Raw genomic sequence first — 23,630 nt, 5'->3', positions numbered from 1 at the left:
CAAAGCCCCATCACATATAGTAGTGCTAAGGTTTTAAGTGTGAATTTCTTCATTTGTTTATAGACTCTTATATTAACGATACTGTCACTCTGTCAAATAGGGACCTGGGGATAGTATCTCTGTGTTTTAATAAATGTTCCTCATTCCTAAGTTTTGGTGTTGTCTTACTAAATAGATTAACCAGTTTGTCATTTTCGATCAGACTAATCAGCTCAAAGTGTATTTCGTACTAGAGATGTTCATTGGGTTACATGTGTTGTGGAATAAAGTTAACCCTCTGAGGTTTGATTTTGGAATCATCGAAATGATCTTTACAACCATTAAGTTTAGTTTGTTTTGAATTTCGCGCAAAGCTACTCGAGGGCTGTCTGTGCTAGCCGTCCCTATTTTAGCAGTGTAAGACTAGAGGGAAGGCAGCTAGTCATCACCACCCACCGCCAACTCTTGGGCTAATCTTTTACCAATGAAAAGTAGGATTGACCGTCACATTATAACGCCCCCACGGCTGAAAGGGCGAGCATGTCTGGTGTGACGGGAATTCGAACCCCTGACCCTCGGATTAGGAGTCGAGTGTCTTAGCCATGTGACCATGTCGAGCCGCACAACCATAAGTTTCGTTGAGAACTCGAATTACCTAGCCTTTTAGGTGAGTGGTCCAGACAGGTCACTTAGCTACTTTAATTTAAATATACAGTAGTGTTTATAGATCTTATAAACTTCGTGTATTCGAATACAAATCATTACAACCAAAAATGTTTGCACACGAAGCATCTTCCTAAGTATTATTAACATTACTGCTTCCTGCGTAAGTATTGTGCGATATAACATTGTATAGTTCGTTTGTTACTTCTTACGTTTTAATCATTGCTAAAGGTGGAAAGAATGTCTTCTACCGTTGCGTACGTTGTTGTAGACGCATCATTTCTTAAAACTTATATATTATATGACTGCTTTTGTTAGGTTGATCTAAAGGATAGCTTTAAAATTCTTACTTGTTATTGGGTATTTTGATGACCTCAAAATTCGTATTGGTAAAAGTATACCGTATTTTCCGGTTAATATGCCGAATCGCCGAATAAGCCGAGGCCAATTTTCAGCTCTGAAAATGAGGGTTTTTGCTTATTACCGCCCAATAAGCCGAAGCCATTTTTAAGAAGTGACAAGTTTCTTCAAAATGATTTCTTAGTCTCGTTTCAGCGTCAGCATGCATGTTGTGTGTGATCATTGGCGTTCTGTAGTAAAGCAGAACGTGTCGTATTGAGACAGAGATGGAATCAATATGTCATTCGTTATTGGCTCCACTCACTGTAATTAGGTAACCAATGAAATTCCAGAAACAACGTTTCACTGTAGTCTTAACGTGCTTTGCTGATGGGACAAAATTACCGCCTATGGTAATTTTCAAAAGAAAAACATTTCCTAAGAAGAAGACATTTCCGAAAGGAGTGATCGGCCAATAAGCCGACCCCCAAAAATCAGGTCCAAAATTTAGGGTCAGAAATTCGGCTTATTAGGCGGAAAATACGGTATTTATTCGGTGGAGGCTTATACTTCCTGGTTTTGTATTTTCTGTATTTTTATTATTTCCTTGAGTAAGTACTATAAGGTAATACTCCTGTAATAAAACTATATTTTTGCTATTTTTACCTGGACGCTAGAGATGAAGATGAAGAACGAATTTTCAAAGAAATCTCTTATTTTTTTAGCCTTAATACAATAATAGTTCAACCTTTTTCTCCTTTTATAATTTACTATCGGAACGCCTCACGTGTGGGTTGATTAGCACTGATCTGTATTTTGTGTCTCAGGTTGTAAAAATAATATTGCATTATATTTACAACAATACGAGAATCAGACGAGGTTGAACTGAGAACATTATTATCAGTGATATTTGTTGTTATAGAAAACGGAGCAGAATTTTCACAAATGATATTCAGCACTAGGCTAATTCATGCTAGTTGTCGTATACCGGCGTTCGTTACTTCAGTTTCTGTTCCATTCAGACACAACAAACTCATAACAGACCTGAATTCAATTCTAAGCTATGTTTCATATTCATTTGAAGTTGTCGTGTCTTGGCTAGAGAGTGAAATTTCGTGATATACCTACTTATATTGGGATAATTATATTAACGTTTGACTATCGTTTTAACAAAAAATGTGGTCTCAACGTTTTTCAAGTTAAATAAGGTTTTTCTGATGTTATTTGTTAAAACCAGACTGGGTTTTACGTAAATGTTAAGCCTCTGTATCTCAGTGCAGAATTATTAAATAATTGTTATATAAACAAAGGATGTTAATCACCCGACGAAACGTAACTATTCTAATTAGATTATAATAATTTGAAAGAAATATCCATGCAAATATTTTTATTATGTTATGAAAGTACTTTTGCTTTATTATGGTGCTTAGAACTAATCTATTTTGCAATACATTCATTATATATATATATATGCACACTGCTGGCCAAAATCTTAAGGACAATGAACATAAAGAAAAAATATACATTTTGCGTTGTTAGACTCAACCACTTATTTGAGTAGAGCTTGGAAAGATGAAAATAAGAAAAGGGAAAATAAAAATAAAAAACTTTTCAGCATTTAATAGCGAAAATGTAAACACTATAATATTAGCCTAAATACTAGCTGGTCAAAAGTTTAAGACCATACCAAAAATAAGTCCTAAACAGGGTAGGAAATGCCCAACAAGAGATCTCAGTTGCACGGCCGTCATTGCGAATAACTTCAAATATTCGCTTTGGCATGGTCGATATAAGCATTTGCAGAAGGCTGTCTGGAATTTTATTCCAAGTGGTGAAGATGGTTTCACGAAGATCATGCACTGTTTGGAATTGACGTCCATTTCTATAGACTTCCCTAGCCATCCACCTACAAACATTTTCAATGGGGTTCAGTTTGGGCGTACACGCTGGATGGTCCAAAAGAATCACGTTATTCGCCATGAAAAAGTCCTTTGTTCTGCGGGCATTGTGGATTGCAGCGTTGTCCTGCTGAAAGATCCAGTCATTTCCACACAAGCGAGGGCCTTCAGTCAATAAGGATGCTCTCTCCAACATGCCAATGCAGCCAGTTGCAGTTTGACGCCCCTGTATAACTTGAAGCTCCATTGTTCCATGGAAGAAGAAAGCACCCCAGATCATGATAGAACCTCCTCCACTGTCACCGTGAGTTTTTTTATACAATGAATTTTTATGTAGTTGTTTTTAATAAGGTCTATTCACCCACATATTGTTGTGTGCGCTTTTAATCAAAACGCTACAATGGGCTACCTGCGTGGTACTGACAGTGGGAATCGAATACTGTCAATTAGAGTTTCATATCCTCAAACTTACGCTGAAACCCAACAGTCACATATTTTTTGGCATCGAATGTAACAAACACAAATATACGAAACGTAACTGAGCATGCTTATTCAGAGCTAAAATGCATTGATTCCATCAAACTAAACTTGAAAATATAGCTAGTTATTATCTTGTTTAAATGTTGATAGGATTATAAAATAATAATTGTGAGAAAGCGTCGACGATTTGTACGTCTCTCGTAAGTATTTGGTTATAGTTATTAACCTCTGATGAACATATAATTGTTTTATTTCGTCATATAAAATAACTGCGCATTTTCGAATATGTAAATATATATATATTGTAACGAATTTACTAATGTATATTTATTTTAATAGTGGGACCGGCATGGCCATGTGGTTAAGGCGTTTGACTCGTAACTCGACGGTCGCGGATTCGAATCCTCGTCGGACCAAACATGCTCGCACTTTCAGCCGTGGGGACGTTATAATGCGACGGTCAATCCCACTATTCGCTGGTAAAAGAATAACCCAAGAGTTGGTGGTGGGTAGTGATGACTAGCTGCCTTCCCTCTAGTCTTACACTGCTAATTTAGTGATGGTTAGCGCAGATAGCCCTCGTGTAGCTTTGCGCGAAATTCAAAACAAACTAAACTTAATGGTTGTCTTCAAATATTGTTGTCGATTAATCTTTCGAGAACCGCTTATTAAAAGTTTATAAATCGATGTGTCAAGAGACAGTTTATATTGTTGGTTTGCTACCGTTAGTATACTATAAACCTTAAAAGCTATAACTGTGATATGTATTTATTAGTCAGAAAACAACAGGTATTTGATTTCGAACGTTTATAGATTTCAAACGTTACAAACTGTTTAACTTCAGTGAATTAACTTTATACATTCTTACTAAAATTTTTCACATATATGGTTGATTGGTTGGTTGATTTAGTGTTTTATGGCACAAACCAGTTTGGCTATCTGCGCCAAACATCTAGTAAAAAGTTAAAAGTAAATTTTATAAAATTTATAAAAGGAAATTAAGGTAAAACAAAACAAACTTTAAAATAACATAAATAGCATAAAACCAATGTTTACATTTAGTCTACAATACCAACAAAAAACTACAGTAATTCAAGTTGTAAAGGACTTTCTGTAGCGTAACTGTAATAATCATAACTCGCCAGGGCGACTAACTGGTAAGTAAAAACCACCGTCAGTCACCTGAAGTTGGCCTTTCCAGTTCGAGTTACTTACATGTTAAAAGTAAAGCAATAAAAGGTTTTAAAGACGGCCAAAATTTCTGACAGGTAGTTCAAATCAGTCATCAAAGTTCGAACTTAGATGTTTCTAATTTCATATCGAACTAGATGAACTGTGATTTTTAAAAGGAAGCTACATTAAAAAAGTGTAATGTATATATTAAAAAACTTAAACGGCATTAAAAAATTAATGATCTTTAAAAAAACTAAAAACATATCCAAGGTTCACAATGTATTCACATATATATTAATGTCTTTAAAATTTAAATATTTTTAGGGTAATTGTTGAAACTTGTTTAGTAACTACTGTTGTTTGTCAGTTTTAATACTTGATTGAAAAATGATTTACTAACACTTCTCCTTATTTTTCACGTTAAAACTATTCAGAACATTTTTTTAGTATGATCTTCTCCTTATTTTTCACGTTAAAAACACTGTTCAGAACATTTTTTTAGTATGATCTTCTCCTTATTTTTCAGGTTAAAAACACTGTTCAGAACATTTTTTTGGTATGAAAGAGTTAGAAGTATATTATGTACCGTAGAGGCCATTCTACGAAGTTGTACTCCCCTGCTTGAAATGACAAATCACTTCAAGCATCCCGTGGCTAATGTTCAAAGCTAGTGGTAGTACAGTATTCTGCTCTGATCAGTATATGTGAGGGCAACATGATCCCGTTAATATAGTACAAGTATGACCTCTCACGTGGGTAACTCCTGGTTACGGAACATTGAACCAAAGTGACATTTTGTCTAATTAAAGTCTTGTCTTACATTATTATTCCAGTCTTGTTCGTGTGTTTGTGAAGTGTATTTTGTCCTTGCACCATTCGTCACACAAACATGTAGAGAGAAACCAGTCAAGAATAAATATTCAAATCTTAATCAGAACAATAAGTGTGAAGCCGAAACTGTTAGTGTCGTGTTTGTTAGTTTCCATAAAGATCGGTTTATTGTTTCGAACCATGTTCAGCTTCTTCATTTCATCAGTCTGCGTTTAATTTTTTCTTTATAAAACATTTTATTTTTCATATTTCTTTTACCTGGATATTTTACAACTAATCAATTCAATACTAGTGTATAAGGATTATTTTGCTGCTGTGACTAAGGGTTCGTTCGATATTTCAATGTTTATTTTGAATGTGTTTTTGTTCTGTTTGTAATCTGTTCGCTGCTACGTACATTGAAATGTGATCCTGTTATTTAATGAAACCAAGGAGGTCTTTGATAACAAAGAGGAAGCTCAGAAATTGAGACAAAAATAAAAGAATGCAGCAAAATCTTAAAAAGAAATAAGTTCTTGCACTTCTTGCATACTATAAAGACAAGGAACCAATGAACTGCCTTGATACTCTGAGTCTAGATGAGATATTGCACGCACTGGTTAGACTCATTTTTACCCAAAAATGGTCGGGATAAGCATGGTCCAAAATTAAGATATGAAACATTACAAAATAGAATAAATAGGTAATAAGAATAAGTGGAGGATTTTCAGCTAAATAGGTTATTCAAAGTCATGAAATCAGTATAAAAAATTATAATAACCTGTTTCCCTACATGTTTCTGTAGCTTAAATACATTGCCTGAGGACACCATATGCATTAGGACACGTTTCTTGATACATTAGAATGACAAAGGCAATAAAGACGCCTCTGATACACTGTTAATGTCTTATTTCCATGATAGTAGGTATACTAGTTCATGCAACTGACAAAAATGTCATAGATGGAAGAGTAACTTTGAAATATTTACATTTCCATCAAATACATCAACATTTTAAGTCTTAAAGAACTTAACAATTCATATTGACAATTTCATGGCTTAGAAATGAATGATTCCGTGAACTGTGAGTTATTTGCGCATATGGTCTGCGCAGAGTGTAAATAGGTTCTTAGTGACAGATTCTTAAAGTGAATTTTGTAGCACACGTAGGTTTTTAGTACAGCCTGTCTCTGACAGAAGCTGTTTTTGTGATATTATTCAACCAGCTTTCATTCAAAAGGGCACTGGAGTTGATGACGTCAGGGGCAGTTATTATGGTGGCTGCTTGTGCTGTTGTGTAGTATCAAGGAGAAATGACAGCCTTTAAGACACAACAGACAAGATGACCAAGAGTTTAACGGCTACAGGTGTTACCAGATACTATAACATTTAGCTGTAACACTTCATTGTGAAACAGAACGTCTTCTCAGATTAAAATGCCTTGAGTGTATAACAAAGTAAATCCCAACTGCTTTTCCTGTGATTTTAAAGGTTGTGGATTCAAGTTTTATTCTAATGATGATGCTTATAAAATGGAAACAATAATTGTATCTGACACTGGATTCAGTATTGTATCTTAGATATGTCTTCCCAAAAGTTGCAGTAGAAGAGATCGCTGACAAAGTGTTTAGTATTAGGGATGAAAACTGTGTTTTGAATATGGTTTGGCAAGTCCTCTTTCATCCAACTGCTTAAGAAATGCAGGACATTCAACACTATTATATGACCTCAGTAGCATAACATAATTTACTTTAAACTAGTGGAGACTGAGTTCAATATGTCCACAAATTTATAGATACGGGAATCTGATTGTATTCAGTTATGACAGTTAATTTAATTTAAGATTCAAGTTTTAGTAGACACTAGGACAACAAGGATCTTGATTTTACGTCAGAGTGTATCACTGTATATTTAATACATTTGTGCAATTTTGCCCTTGAAACAAGTGGACTCATTGATGGACAACAGAGTGGAGAAGCACTTATTTGCATTTGAGTGATGTAGAAGAGAAACTGTCTCTGTAGTTAGTGTTCCTTCAGGTATACTACGTTTGAAAGTAACTTCACAATTGAAAGAATACTGACTGATGATTGCTTAAACAACCTGGGGTCACAGCCACACAGTAGGTTGCTGGTGGAATGTGTCAGCATGTTTTCAGGTCCACATGGCCAACATCAAGTCATTCATCGTCACTTAGGTATACGTAGTATGTGTCCAATAAAACTTGAACACAAGCTTCCTTTTGCATCAGAATGTTTCTAAGACTAATATGAAGAGGAGAGTGAACGATATAGTGAACGACATAAATAGTGAAATGTTTTAAAGGACCGAATAGTGTCCATTAATTGATTGTCTAATATTGCATAGCGCTACTGACAATCTAATCTAGAGTATGACAGCATAAATAAGACTGAATTAGAATTTGAGAAGATATGTGTGAATCTCATATTTTGCTATTTAAACTGTGTTAAACATTATGAAAGACTTAATTATCTTATCATGAGAGAGCTAGGATGGGAGAAGTGTTTTATGTAAATGGTTGGCATATTACTTTTTGTTTGCATAAAACAGGTCAATGGACAATCTTGGGATAGTAATATTAAGAATGTACACTAGTAACTAAAGACAGAAAAGTGTAGTTCTTCTGTGATATTGTACAGTTAGTGTGTCCAAAGTGTGAAAAATGCACTTTGGCTACAGCCAAACACAAAAGAAAAAATGTTGTAGCTTCTCAGGCTTTATTTGTTAATACTAACGTTTTATAACCATCCTTTCCAAGATAACAGCATAACTGTCAAACCCGAAAAACCGAATTTCTATTACATATTTCACTGTGACTAAACATTATGGATACTGAAATGTGCTTTAGTCGAGGCTTTACTGCTAGCTTATTTTTTATAGTGTTGTCCATTAATCATGGATATTCATGCAAATGAATAGTGGAATTGGTGTCACAAATGCGGGAGGGTATAAAATATAACTTATTTTATCTAATCATTCTCTAGCTGGAGACCCTATATGTTGATAATACATCTGAAGTGTAGTTTTCATTGCAAAAGGCTCCAACGTAAGGTTTTCATGTACAAAGCACACTATTCATCCCTGTTCCTTCCACAATCCATCTAATGTACGAGGATGATAACTTTTCTCAACCCATTTCAACAGTTCAGACACACAAAAATCCACAGACAGGACAGTAGAGACAAATGTTCAAGCCTAAAGACTGTGTGTGACTTTGGCACATAAGCTGCTTATTTCTGGCTGAACTTGTCTTTACATCCTCCTTACACAGCTCATGCCATCAAATTATGAGTCACAGCAGTCCAATGGTGAACAAAGGTATTTTTAATATGTTGACAAGTTAAAGCCATGATTTCCTGACTGATATTTTGTTTAGTGAATTGACCAAGAATCAGATTAAAAAAGATCAATCAGTCAGAGTACAACCAGACATTGTGCTGTATGACCTTGATCTGGCTAATGAAGAGAAAGATACTGTAGGCGCCTAGATGGCTGTTTTCTCAACTTATAGTAAAAGCCTAGATACTCAGTTGTTAGTGGCATCAACACAAACAATATAATTAATATTTCTAGTACTGAAACTTATCAACAATGAGAATGATGTTTAAGGGTCCAGAATTAGAAAGACAGCAGGATCTCACTACCTGTCCTTACTTTACAAGATATTATATAGACTATCACTGTAAAAATCTAAGGTATGTTTTGTTTTAGTCGCTCAGGCAATTTCAGTTACGGCAATTGTAACGAGTTTACGTCGTCACAGTATCTGTATACTGTATATGGTATTCCAGGATGCATTCATTTCAATGTAGGACCCATTTGCTCTGAGTTTGATCTTGAAATGTAAGCTACTGGAGTGTATATTATTTTGTTTTAATTTCCGGATTACGCTGTTTAACAATACACGATCTCCTTCATACAGTTTGAATGCGACACTATTACTAGTCATAAATATAAATTACTCGTGTGTATAAATAAAGGTTTTGTCCTGTTTGATGAGTCGCCGGTTTAGTTCGTAAACTTTAATATTTATTTTTATTCCACTTGATTATCGACCTATTATTATTATATGGCATTGATTGATAGACTTCGTAAATTATTTTAGAAACTTCACAAAATGTAAAATACAGAAAAGCCAAATTTAAATATATAAATTACTTAATACAGTATGAATATGTGTAGCCAAATTATTTTTGTATATCATAAGTTTGTAACCAGTTACTTCCAATTCATGCTAAAACAGCAGTAATTGAAACCTCCAAGTACTGACCTTGCAAATATCCTTTACAATTAGTACCTGAGATAAGTTGAGTTTCGTATTAAAGGATGTTGGGTTATTCTTCAAACAAACCTAAATATACATAAAACAAAAGAAGAAATAAAAAAAATATAAATTGATTGTATTTAATAATGTACTATGTATATACACTACAATATATGGTTTGTGGAGAGCTTTGTTGGAATTACATACTGCGTAACCTGTATTTGTTAAATTTAAAAATTGATATGTCATGAATTGTTTGTTATCTGGGTAGTTACCAAAGCTTTACACACCATCATTGTCAGCTCAGTGCTGATTGCTTACACAGGATGCTTCTTGTAACAATCAAGTAGTTATGTAACTTGCATAAGATCACAGCAGGCTAAATTATGGATGAAAAACAAAAACAAAACACCGTGCAGCAGCTGGCAGCCAGATGTGCTGTAATCAAAACGTGGCAATACAATGAACTTCATGTTGGAATAATAGCCGCGAGGGACAAAATATCACAAGGCTTCGTGGCACGTGTACGAGCCGTAGGGCCACTTGGTCAGACGCGGAGGATGATGCCGAGCACGCGTACTGCCACAGGTGGATTCGCGTCAATGCATCTCTCCAACCACTGCTTGGCCAGGTCAGCTCGAGAAATACGTAGGTAAATTGGAAATAAAGTGATGAAAATCTGACTTGACTGTATCACTTCAATCTATGTTTAACACAAGGACTCACGAATATGTAATTTGTTCTTATGTTTTGAACAGCTTAAAAATTAAGTTTAATATGATCGAAATGACCAGCTCTCGAAGCCTTCGCTCACTTTTACCAAATTTAAACAAAGAATTGTATGTTTTTTACGTTTTCCTTCCTAGATTCGTAATGGCAATAACTTCTTAAATATCACTTTTTGAGTTATTTATATATATATATATAACACAGTCATCTGTCTGTCCATTATTGACGTCATAAATTTGTGTGAGGAGCTCGCTGAACCAATTTCGATAAAAAATTTTGTTTTTAATTTTGCACAAAGCTACACGATGGATATCTGCGCTAGCCGTCGCTAATTTAGCAGTGTAAGATTAGAAAAAAAGGCAGCTAGTCATCACTTTCCACCGCCAACTCTTTGACTACTCTTTTACCCAATAATAGTGTGGTTGACAATCACATTATAACGACCCAACGGCTGAAAGGGTGAACATGTTTGGTACAACGAGGATTCGAACCCGCGACCCTCGGATTACGAGTCGAGTGCCTTAACCACCTGGCTCTGTCTGGCTATTAAATGTGGTAGAAAACCCAAATAGATCCTGAAAAATCACTTTCAAATGGATTAAAAAAAGTTATGAGTTTGACAACGATTTAAATGTTTACTACATGACGTCAACGCTAAAAGGCTTGGCATGGACAGGTGCTTTGGGCACTCGACTCGTAATGAGAGTGTCGCGGGTTCGAATCTCTTTCACACAAAATACACTCGCCCTTGTAGCAGTGGCGATGTTATAGTGGTGTAGTAAATCCCACTATTTGTTGGTAAAAGAATAGCCCAACAATTGGCAGTGGGTGGTGATGAATAGCTGCCATCCCTCTAATCTTACACTGCTAAATTAGGGATAGCTAGCGCAGATAGCACTCGTGTACCTTTGCGCGAAATTATAAAAAACGACGCTAAAGAGTGAAACTTAATGCCTAGAATATTACGGGTACCATTGCAGGCCGCTTGTATTTAGTACATCCGCTTGGGGAGTGAATCGCCATATTGTAAATCTATTAAAATAAGTGACAAGCGAGTCTCTGGTAGATTCGTAACTAATTTATAACGTAGTAATGTATTAAGATTTTTATCTTCCTAACTGTTCCTTCTATCCACCTACTTACTTAACTTTATGTTTGTTTGGTATACCTATACACAAGTCATTAACCTATTCACATAAGACTGAATACTTCAACTAAATATTAAAAATGTACATTTTGTTACAGAAAGGCACCACGAAACACATATTTTTGAAATCTGTGTAAGAAACACTTATCAAAGTCTACACACATGGCATCTGAGAATAGTGATAGTGTGTGTAACAAGTATACCCCTATAGTAAACCAGCAATGAGTAACAAGTATACCCCTATAGTAAACTAGCAATGAAATGATTTTTCTTACCAGCTTTTACCTGCCTTCATTGGCATTGAAATAAATATGTAATAAAATGTTATCCGTTCTCAGACATTATGTATTGTTGGTGTTGTTTTGAATTCAGCACAAAGCTACACAGTGGGCTATCTGTGCTCTGCCCACCACGGGTATCGAAACCCGGTTTCTAGCGTAGTAAGTTCGCAAAAATACCACTGAGCCACTGGGGGGCCATTATGTATTCATTTATAAATTTAATTTGATAAACCAATTTACTGATGCATGTCTACCCATATTTTACTCTAGCGAAATTATTTTTAGATCATGGAAAAAAATGTATATTTATTCACTTTTAGTATTTTTTCTTTCAAGATGTTTTATTTGTAACTATGTTTTTGCTTGTTCTGGGTACTTTAAGAGCAGAGATATTTAATGGGTTGTTTGTAGCCACCTCGTGTATTAGATTCCTATTTGTATAAAGAAACAGGTGTAAGAAGCAATTTCAAGGGGAATACCGTGGGAACTCTTGGCTTGCAGTGTATCCAAGATTTTAATGTTAGACGCTGTTACTAGCGTTTTCTTTATGATTTATTAGAATAGGTCTCTTAATCTGGTGTTGCGGGAAAGTGTCGGGGACGGGATTTGTGGTAAATGCACAAAATTTACAATATTATTAAGGTACTCAGTATGTATAGTTTTATTACATAAATAAGGAATGATCTGCGGACCTTGAGCTAAAAACGTTTGGGGAATTCCAATTTAGATAATGTACATTCTAAAAACATGACATGGATAATTTTATAAGTGTTACAAATAGTACTGTAATCTGTACAAATAGTGGTACAGATAGTACTGTCAAAAGTAGAAGAAAGAAATTCGTTTCTTTCACAAGTTCCACATTGTCTACAAATAGCAATTCAATACATATAATTTTAGAATATAGTAGATATAACAAAGTTTATTCCCTTACAAAAGTAGGCTTAGTAATGTTAGCGATCAAAACCCTTAGCGTGTGTGATACGAGGTATTTCGCGAACGGGTGATTCTGTGCATTATAATTTGTAGTTTAGAGTATCTTATCCACTAACTTCATGATTTAACTACGATTTTTTTTCAAAATAATTTACTTTTCAATTAAGTTACAAGTAAAAAGTAATTATTTTACATGACTTTCTTGGAGTGTTTTTTTGGGCAACGTTTCATTTTTTTATTTTTTTTGGTTACTACGCAAATGTGATATTAGTGAGTTGGGACTAAAATATACTAAGCCTACTTTATTGTATTAGCGCGGTGTCATGATCTTGTGGTGCATTTACAAATACTTAATTTGGAAATTTTCATAAAATATGCTACCTGAAATATAATTCGTTGCAGTGAAAAAAACCTAAGGTTTTGGTGCAGTAACGAACACGGATTTTCGATATAAAAGATTAATGTATTAAAAGAAACTAAGGAGCACAGTCCGTTACGAGCTAGCTATATCTCAACGAAATATTTAAAGAAAAAACAATACCAACGACCATCGTACTTCAGTAGTATTGGTGACTATAATTAATTTCAAATAACAGAGCCACGAACGAAAAATTTTATTGTTTTTCGAAGAAACGTACTGTTGATAGTTTTACAAGTACACTTATATGGTTACTTTTATTGAACAATAATATTGGAAATACTTTCATTTTAGTGAAAAATGTACTTATGTTTTGCTTAATTGTGATTTTTACATCAATTTTTAGGTATCCTGTTGTAATACAGTTTCAGTGAAAACGTATTTTATATTGTATTAATGAAATGAATTTGAAATGATTTTCTGTGCCTAGAAACATTTGCAGATATTAGAAAATAAAACCATTCATGTAAGTAATATATGTAACCAATTTTAGTTATTGCAGCTTGTCGCCATAGTCATCTCCATCACCAAGACAGTTCAATAATGTATCATTAGACGCAGTATTTTGTTCCAAGATATTGCAGATTTACAGTTTTCCTGGTGGCGACAGGTATAAGCAATAAATATATACCACTAAGATGTTAAGAGATAGAGAAGGAAATGGCCTAAGGACTAAACGCGTCCTTCAATTATATCGGTACATTGTAAAATCCCAGGAAACTGGTAATAAGGGTCTACTTCATAATGCAGAGATGCCAACCATTACGATTTGAGCGTAATCATTACGATTTTGGTGTATACATTACGACTATAAGCTCATACAGACAAATATTACGACTTTTTGCAACTCACAAATTATTATATATTATATAGGTCTATACAATAAAGTGATAAATTGTTCCCCCAGGGCTTGATAGGGGTGAAAAGAAAATTTCTAGTAAGATACAAATAAATTTTGATAATAAATAAAAGACATAGTTCAAATGGCTACTTGCGATAATCATGTTTGTGCTTGAAATAATATAAAATATTTGTGTCTCCGACGTCTACGAATAGTTTGAGTGCGGTGCTTCTCCATACTGGGTACGTGGTGGAATTCATAGTTACGTCATCAGTGCTTGTCGGCCAATCAGCGCTCGCGTAGATGGATATTTCTCGTTTTCTAAGCGGCATAGAAACACCAATGCGATCGTTCACAAGTTGGAAAAAAAAGAGACCTCAGATTGTCTTGTTTCTGACAAATCTAAAAGGACTAAAACTGTGAATCAAAAATTTAGGAAAGAATATAATGCAAAATATCCGGTCATTGCATCAAAAGTCAGTGACAGTCATGCGTTTTGTACAGTTTGTCACATCGATCTTTCTGTGGCGCATGGCGGGATAAACAACTGTTCCAGACATACAAAATCGGCATCCCACCAACAAAAGGCTGATGCGAAGACAAAAACGATGCAGATAACGACATTTATGAGTTAGAATTCAGAATATGAAACCATAAATGCAGAAGTGATGTTCACGCAATTTGTCATTGCTCATAATTTACCCCTAACTGTCGCCGATCAAGAATTTTTTTTAAATTTATTTATTAAATACACAAAACACAGTCATAAATGAGCAATCTATAGCAGTAATAAATAATAATAGTTATAGTAAGAATCATGACTTGCAACTTAGAGTCATTGGTCAGGCCTAGTAGCCGCAAATGATAAAGGGCTCTGTCTACAATCATTACGCTCAGTCATTTGAAATAGTTGGCATCTCTGCATAATGTCGTATATCATCAAACGTCACATATTAACTGTATTTATATGTATAATTTCCTGTCAATGTCAGTGCCAACAGCTGCAAGTCATGATTCTATTGTAAATTATTAACTCTTTATGCTCTTGAGATAAACCAAAACACAATTATATATCATCATAACCAAAATATGAAATCAGCCAAAGCACAATTATATATCATCATACACCAAAATATTATATCCTCTGCTAAAAAGGAAGAAAAGTAGAAAAAATTGAAGTAAAGTAGAAGAATCAATTTATTTAAACAAAAAATATGTTTAAAATATTATAACTTATTTAGATGTTAAAAATTACTACTTTTTTGTAATATAGATTTTTGATAAACTTAGACCACGCAAATAATATTAAAAACATCTTTCTGTTGATTTCAAGCATCTTGGTTCTGTCGAACGTTGTTTTATAATTAATGTGATGTACATAGATCTAGTTCTAGAATGATTATTCAAAAAAGAAGTCATTCTGCCGAGTATCCTGTTCCGTTCATGCTCTGAGCTTAAAACACTTAAGAACATAATGTATATTCAGTCTGACTGCAATTGAATGTTTAATATACTACAACCTTTTCGGACAAACTTTTTTCCATTGCATGGTAGACATTTTCTAGCTTTTGCTTCTCAGTAAAAAAAAATAATAATAATAATAATTTATATATATATATAATTAATAAAGTCAGGCATCTAATGACTGACTATATTTCGGTCAGATATGACTATATTTCCAGCTGATAACATTTATTATATTGTCATTCTTCTAAAACAAATTACTTAGAAATCTAAGAGAACAAGAAATACAAGCAACGAAAAAGCAATAATAACCCATATTACCATACAATAGTGCAAGTTATTCAATGGGCTGAGACTTTTGAACAGAATTCTGACACACTACGTGTATAAACTAGGCCTAACTAGTAAACATAACAATCTACTGGATATATTTTGTTCTGTACACTTCGAAATGTTGGCTACACTGAATGAATATATTTTGACTAACAGTGCTATGTTATGTAAAAACGACACAGTATATAGTACGTGCTTCAAATCAATAAAATAATCATGTTCTTAATTATAACAACAGTTCAGAGTAGTGAGCTGATATAATTACCTATGACTAGTTCTTAGACTTAGTTATTTAATCGTACCAAAATCGCTTCGAAACTTGCCTAACAATACGCATGTATGTTTGAAATACGTAGCTGACTCTGTCAGTGTTGAATATGGATTTAAATATTAAGTAGAATTTATCGCAAATATTATTAAACTATTGCATATATTCCTGTTTTTTATATTAAGAACGTAAGTTATTGAAATAATGATCGAGTAGAAATACGGTTGTATGAATGTTTACGAATCATTAACTGTAATACTTCCAGTATGTTGTTAAATAATGTACAAGTTTTAAGTTTTCCGTTCTTTGACGAAAGAACAACAATAAAAATATATATTATGTTGAATATTGAATCCGTTTCTTTCTATAGATGTCATTTGTTAAAATGTTATCAAATTGAATGATATAATTAAATAAGTTACACAAATCTTGAGAAAATAATTCATTAAGTCCAACTTAAAACATCTTTGAAATAATTGTGTAGATTCTTACATTCTAAGTTATCACAATAGTGAAACAATTAGTCAATTAATTTGAATTTCATGACGTCAAGGTACGTTTTCACAACGACATTAACGAATCGTTCGATTTATTTTCACAGTGAAAAATTACAAAAAAAAAATATGAATGAAACAACGCAATGCATGTGTATTGAAGCTTCTTTGCATATATTTCTTTCCTTTAGTATTTTTGAAAATTATAAAACCGTTTTCAAGACAAAACATTAACCAGTTATTAAAGAATATTTGTTGGTGTAACCTTATAACTAAGTAACAAAAGATGCAATATATCTTGATAAGTTAATCTTTTTAAATCAAGATAGTGAGATGTTATATAAACACTATATAACTGACATACTACTAAAAAGCTTGTTTAAACATTACACAGTTAATACATTGCTAAAGCTTCCATAAATATTGTAGATACATTGCTAGGCTTAAGCTTCTTTAAACATAGTATATTTGATAAATCACAAAAACTTGTTTAAAGATTGATCAGTTAATACACTGCGAGAACAAATATTTTTAAAACAATTTCATACAACGCTATAGTTAAGCTTGTTTAAACATTGCACAGTTATTGCTACATTAGAGTTATGCTAACATTCCTTTACACGTCTACCCAATGTTCATAGTTCGCCAGATATCTGACTTTTAATGTACTCAAGAAACGTATCATAGAAATTACTCAAATTCATTAGAGCCTGGTCTACGAATCAGGGCATTCGGGATATGTAACCCGTTCTCGTAAAAAAATTAAAAAACAAAGTAGATCCGCACTATAGCGTCGCTGTAATGCTATATGAGTCTTGATTTTTTAATCAAGCAAGAGTAGCCCGAGAACTGACTGTGGGTTTCCTTCACTAGCTGATTTCCGTTTAGTCTATTGGTTAAAATTTAGGGATAAAGAGCTATGCGTAGTTAGCCCTTGTCTAGCTTTGCGCAAAATTGTGGAACAAACAAGCAGATTAAAACAATCACAAAAAGTTGAGTCACGATAAAGTTAAACACATAAACTCATTGCTTTGTATATAAAATTATACAGTAACTACTAAATGCTGACCTAGAATAGACATCATCTGAACCACAGCTTTGAAGTCAGCAATTAGGAATATTAGGACTGGCTCACTATGGTAAATTAAATAATGTTGGAAAATCGAAGAAAAAAAACCCGAAGAGTTCTTTAGGGTCACAAAAGTTTCATAAATTCACACTTATAACTGCTCTAAGTCATTTACATTTTGTTTAGTAAAGTAAATAATTTCCTTGTTCTAAGAGGAATGATCCAACTTCATATGTTCAAATGAACGTTATTATGAACTTCTATAGCAATTAAGTCATAACTATGACAAAATATGTGCATACATATTCCAATATATATACGATTTCCAACCTTTATCTTTCTTTGTTTTCCAATGGTCCATCTAACCTGTAATACCCCTTACTTGAAGTATTACAGATTAGATGAACTTACCCTTGCTTGCTTATTGGAACTTTGGAGGGTAATGTTTATTTGTTTTCTATTCACTTTTTTCTCTAATTAACGACTTTCGTTTCATCTTGAATCACGTGGATCTAACAAGTTTGGGATACTTCATGTGACACGAAGAAATATTTCATTCGCGTAGGTGCGACTACGTCACACAGATTTATATTACACTCAATAGACATACAGAGTATATTGTGAATTGAGAACTAAAGATCTTTCAAGAACCATGGATTTGTAAAGCTGTGTATACCTTACAAAGCCGCTACTACTGCCTTATACATAAACATTCTAAACAAGCTATCCTGAAATTCTGTTAAACAGCTTAGATAAAATAACTACATTTACTACATAAAAGCTGGATGAATTAGCGAAAATGAAAAACAAAACAGAAGATGAAAACAGACTTGTAATGATTTTTCTTCTTTCATCTTACATGTATTTATAAACAGAAAATCGTTGTCACATCACTTTGTCAGCAACCAATCCTGAATGTGTTTGAAATAGGAGAACAGTGATAAATATCACTTTGTCAACGGCCTTATCTACATATGTTTGTAAATATAAAAATGTTGTCACATCAGTTTCTCAGTGGCCTATCCTACATGTGTTTATAAGTGGAGTAACGTTGTCAAGTCACTTTGTCAGCGGTTTACCTTGCATTTGTTTGTAAATAGAATTAATTTATTTCGTCTCTTAATGAACGGCCCCTCCTTGTGTTTATAAGTGGAACTACATTGTTACGTCACTTTATCAGCGACAAATGGCTCGTAACTCATTTCTTACATCGTCTCGGAGATGTGGACACATGTATTTTAATACGTTTTGTGAAGTCATACATTTTTCTTAACGACGTGTTTTTCGTTTTTCGTATGGAGTAAACCAGAAATAATTCGTCAAGTATTTATATTTTATATAACCGTGCAGTTTAATAGTATGCTAATGAAACAAAAATATCTAAATATTAAAAAGCACCTGAACTGTTGACCCTTCAAATGTAACATTACGAATAAGGAACGTGGTTTGTCCTGAAGACTTACTTAGGTTTTATTTTTTTTTTGGTACTTGATATAGAATGCTACACTGTTAAGGTACATACGATAGTGGGTTTGCGAGAAATTGTTTCTCTTCATGTAGACAGTATTAGTTCATCAACTAGACATATTGTTAAAATGATGTTAAAACAACAAATTAATTTTACTGTGTAAAGATGAAGGAAACATACACAACCACTTTGTTGAGGAGATTTGTCTACTTCCATTCACATTGCAGAAGTAAAATTTACTTAATTTTCGTTCAATAATGAGTATGTAATTTACTACAAATGAAAGCGCCACCTAGTAGAAAGTTATAATATTGAGAAGTTAAAGTGTTTGGCCCGTCATCAAGAACTTTCTGTCAAAATTCTGAGATAGAAATATTGCAATTTCTCAGTAGAATATTCAAACATGGTATAATCATTATGAAAGTTTAGTCTATTATATCATAAAGTTACATAATATTCTAAATAATATCTTAGAACAATTTCAATTTAAACACATCACCTCAGAAAGAATATAAAGGATCAAAAAAGAAATTTCAAATCCATCTCTGTTTTTCAAGAAGTTTCATCTTTTGTATTATGATATTTTAATTAGCTTTTGCAATATTACAGATATTGTATATGCCTTATACACAAAATGGACTTTAAGAATTTAATAAGGCATAAAATTGTTTAAGGGTTCAAAACAAGAAACAGCATTATTAAGTCAGTAACATTACTGTTTTTGTTTGCTCATTCATTTCATTAAGTAAATTAAATTATAATTCTTATTTCTTAAAATAATATTACACCAGGTGCCGTATTCAATAAAATGGCTGTACTTTACCGTCACAGAATATGGCTTACGAAAACAATATTATAATATATTTGCAAGATATATATGTAAATTTTGCAAATTTACATAGCTACTTCTCAATTTATATTGCAAAACGGTTTTTATTGTAACTGACTGAATCTAAAAAAAACATAATTTTGCAAAACGATCATGACAAAGTAAATTTTAGTGCTGTCACTCAGATAATATGAGAAATAATAGACTTCCACTGGCTGAAAGAACATATTACACTGTACTTAACTTCAATGGAATCATAGAAACTTCATATGTAGTATAACAGAAACTCAGTGTAAGTGTTTGAGTTCAGCAAATAGCTTAAAAGGCGAGGATGGTTTGTATGACTGGGATTCGAACCCACGGCCTACAGACGACGAGTTTCCACCACCTGCCCACCTTCGAAACATCGACGCTATACAGCCTTTGAAAATTAATTTAAGCATTACTTTCGTACAGGTTTAACATGAAGTAGAGTATAATAAAACACGTTTGTTTGTTTTTTTCATAACAAACACTTGGCCTTATTTTCATTGGCGTAAATGAGATAAATTCTACTTTCTTTAAAAAGGTGAGTTGTTTAATCGCTCAGTTGTTATGGTGAGTGTTCATTGACGTATTTTCAAGCTTGACTTCGAGAATTAAGTTTTGCAACTTAACGTATCAACATTTTGAAAATTTACATACTTGAAAAACTAAAAGTGGCTTTCGAATACCGTGGAAAGACAGGTCTGACTAATCATTAGCAGAGAGATTTCAAATACATTAGGACCAAATTAGGAAGGATTTCTCCACTTCTTACTGCCACACATTAATGAACATTTATGAAGATAATGAATGATTTCACCTAGATTTACTGCTCAATTATTTTTGCTGAGTGTTCTGACAGACAAAAATATAAAATTACTCAGTACGATGTAATCTGTGGACCCCATGAATAGTGAAAGTAAATAAACAAGTTGGTGATGTGTGAATTAGCAAATATAGATGATAAATGACAAAGATATGCGAGAGATATGTATCACACCGACATTCATCTGAACAATAATAACAGTCTTCCAGTCATGATATTGTGTGTTTTGAATTTCGCGCAAAGCTATTCGAGAGCTATCTGCGCTAGCCGTCCCTAATTTAGCAGTGTAAGACTAGAGGGAAAGCAGCTAATCATCACCACCCACCGCTAACTCTTGGGCTACTCTTTTACCAACCAATAGTGGGATTGACTGTCACTCTATAACGTTCTCACGGCTGAAAGGGCAAGCATGTTTAGTGTGACGAGGATTCGAACCCGCGATCTTCAGATTACGAGTCGAGTGCCTTAACCACCTGGCCATGCCGGGCCTGTCATGATATTGTAACAGCTACGGTCGTTTTACTAGAGGTGCATTATGAAGCATTTAGTATATTCCTCTTAATGTTTCTACCATATATATTTTCTCAAAAACGCGTGTTTTACATGACAGATCTGGTATTCTTCAATTATTTCTAGAGTAAAGAGACTATTCTAAATATTCCTGATTGTAATCTGAAAGGCATGACTAAAAATAATAATGAAATTTAAATGTTCCTCTTCACTGCAAATAATAATTCGTAAGAATTATTACCATGAACTGCTTCAATAATCATCTAAACACCTTACGGATGTTACGAATGAATGGTAGCATTATTTCATACTTTTCATTTGACTCTAAAAAATCTTACCGTAAAAGCTTTCACTTTTTTCACTTTAAGTGTTTGAGCTTTTTTCTTTCTTCTGAAACATTTTCTTGTCTATCATGTGCATTTGACTGTAAAAGAGCGATTGCATAAGTGGTGAACAAAGAGCTCTTTCGTCAAAATTTCTCAAATCAAGTTTATTGAAGTGTGCGTAGATTTTAAAGACTTTTTTTTTCCGACCTCGGAGCTTGCGCTAGAATGACAGTTTACAATCAATAATCTTTTTACAATATTGTACACCGCGTGAGAGGGTGAAACCGTGTTATTAATGATCGAATGGAATCTCATAGTAACAAATGTTGCCGCATTTCAGACTTGGACTGTTGCTGTGGCAGTGGTTGTGGTTTTAAGTGTTGGCTTAGCCAGGGTGTGGTGGGATACTTGATGCGTATCTTTCGTGTGATTGATGACTTTACCTGAGGCTTCATCGTTGAGAGCAAAACGGTAGTGAGCAATAATAACTGGAAGAAATATGGGTAAGGTATTGCAGTTAGAGCGTAAGGGCACTTCCAAAGATTTTTACCGAATTAAAGGGCTAATTTTACAGCGTTTTATTTTCTTTATGTTGTTAGGTTAACATGTAAAATTTGCTCACGCTCCTTTTTTCTATAAAAATAAAACTAGAATTTTAATTATTTTTCAGATAGATTATTTTTTCTACTGAAAATTAAAATCGGCCACCCTTATCCTGCACCTTTCTGTATTGTCTATTTATTATATTTTTACATATACCATTACATTTTATATAATGGTAAAAATAGACATGGAAACCTTTCGATCCTATACACACAACGCCTTTCTCTTACTACGTTTATTTTACAACGGATAGACTAGTTAAAATATTGGTTCATGTTACGTTATTGCATACAAAAAGCAAAGTACTCCACACTTTGAGATCGTGAGTATATTATAAAGTTGACAGTAGAGTGAGACAGAAATATACCAAGTGTTGACTATGGGAAACTAACGAATTGCCTTTCCTCTAGTCTATAAGTTTAAAATTTGGCACCAGAGAACAACTAACACAGGTAATCATGGAGTAGCTTTTCCAGAATGTCCACAAACAAAGACAATTGATTTGTTCCTCTTTCAAGGCCAAAAGACTGTGCTCACACAGCTTAACCTGTTCAAGATAATCATCCTTACTCAATAAAACTGATATCTTAGTACTGTCTTATGAAAACATAATTAACTTGGAACACACCAAGACCGCAACATGTGCACTGTTGAGTTTGTGAAATACAACAGAAAAAATTACTATTATTTATGTGTCTAAGAGAGCACGTTATATTAATACAGCAGTGAGTTAATAATTTGTAAACTCAATGATATTTATTATACAAAACAAATCAACTTGTGTGTGTGTGTGTTTTCGTATAGCAAAGTCAGATCGGACTATCTGTTGAGCCCACCGAGAGGAATCGAACGCCTGATTTTAGCGTGGTAAACCCATAGACTTACCGCTGTACTAACGGGGGGAAACCGAACTACTGTCGAAATGCACAATAATTATCATCGTATATTCAAAGCTTTGTTTGTTAATTTACTTAAAAAACAAACATTCATAGACTAGGGGTTCTCGTGGGAACTTTTCGTTAGCGTTCTTATTTCTCTTCGTGTGGTTAAAAGTATTATTATTTAGGCATGATGTAGTAACAATGACTTCTTGTGGCCACTAAAGTCAGTATGTTACGCGACGTCTCAAAGGTTGATGAATTGTTTGTTGGTGGCTTATAAATTACTTTAGTGTTGACTGTGTCTCCCACAACGTAAAAATATAAGGAATGAATTATAACTAGCATAATCATATAACAGGAAAAAAACATCACTGCAAATACAACTGTACACAATAAATCTATCCGAGTTAAAAATACTACAGAGCACTGACGTCTACGTATGTTATGCTTGTGGCATGTTAAAGTCATGTGACGGCAGAAACACAAACAATCATGTTTTTATGTGGAAAACATTATGATTGATGAGGCTCGTTTTAAGATTTAAAAACTGTTAATAAT

The 23,630-nt window shown here is 33.6% G+C and overlaps 1 protein-coding gene across 3 annotated transcripts in view; it reads left to right on the top strand.

Moving 5' to 3' along the window:
• LOC143235233 (uncharacterized) overlaps positions 1 to 23,630 on the top strand; it is a 44,471-nt gene that overhangs the window by 6,884 nt on the left and 13,957 nt on the right. Inside the window, exon 2 of one of the 3 annotated variants that reach the window (XR_013018981.1) lies at positions 3,699 to 4,132. The exons of the other annotated variants lie outside the window; for them this stretch is intronic. The gene's annotated coding sequence lies outside the window, so the exon portion shown is untranslated. Of the gene's footprint in view, positions 1 to 3,698; positions 4,133 to 23,630 lie in introns of those variants that run through there. 3 annotated transcript variants of the gene reach the window in all.

This window comes from Tachypleus tridentatus, chromosome 12, assembly GCF_004210375.1.
Source record: "Tachypleus tridentatus isolate NWPU-2018 chromosome 12, ASM421037v1, whole genome shotgun sequence".
NCBI lineage: Eukaryota > Metazoa > Arthropoda > Merostomata > Xiphosura > Limulidae > Tachypleus > Tachypleus tridentatus.
Note: the sequence above shows the minus strand (reverse complement) of the source record. Positions and strands in the feature narration are given on the sequence as shown.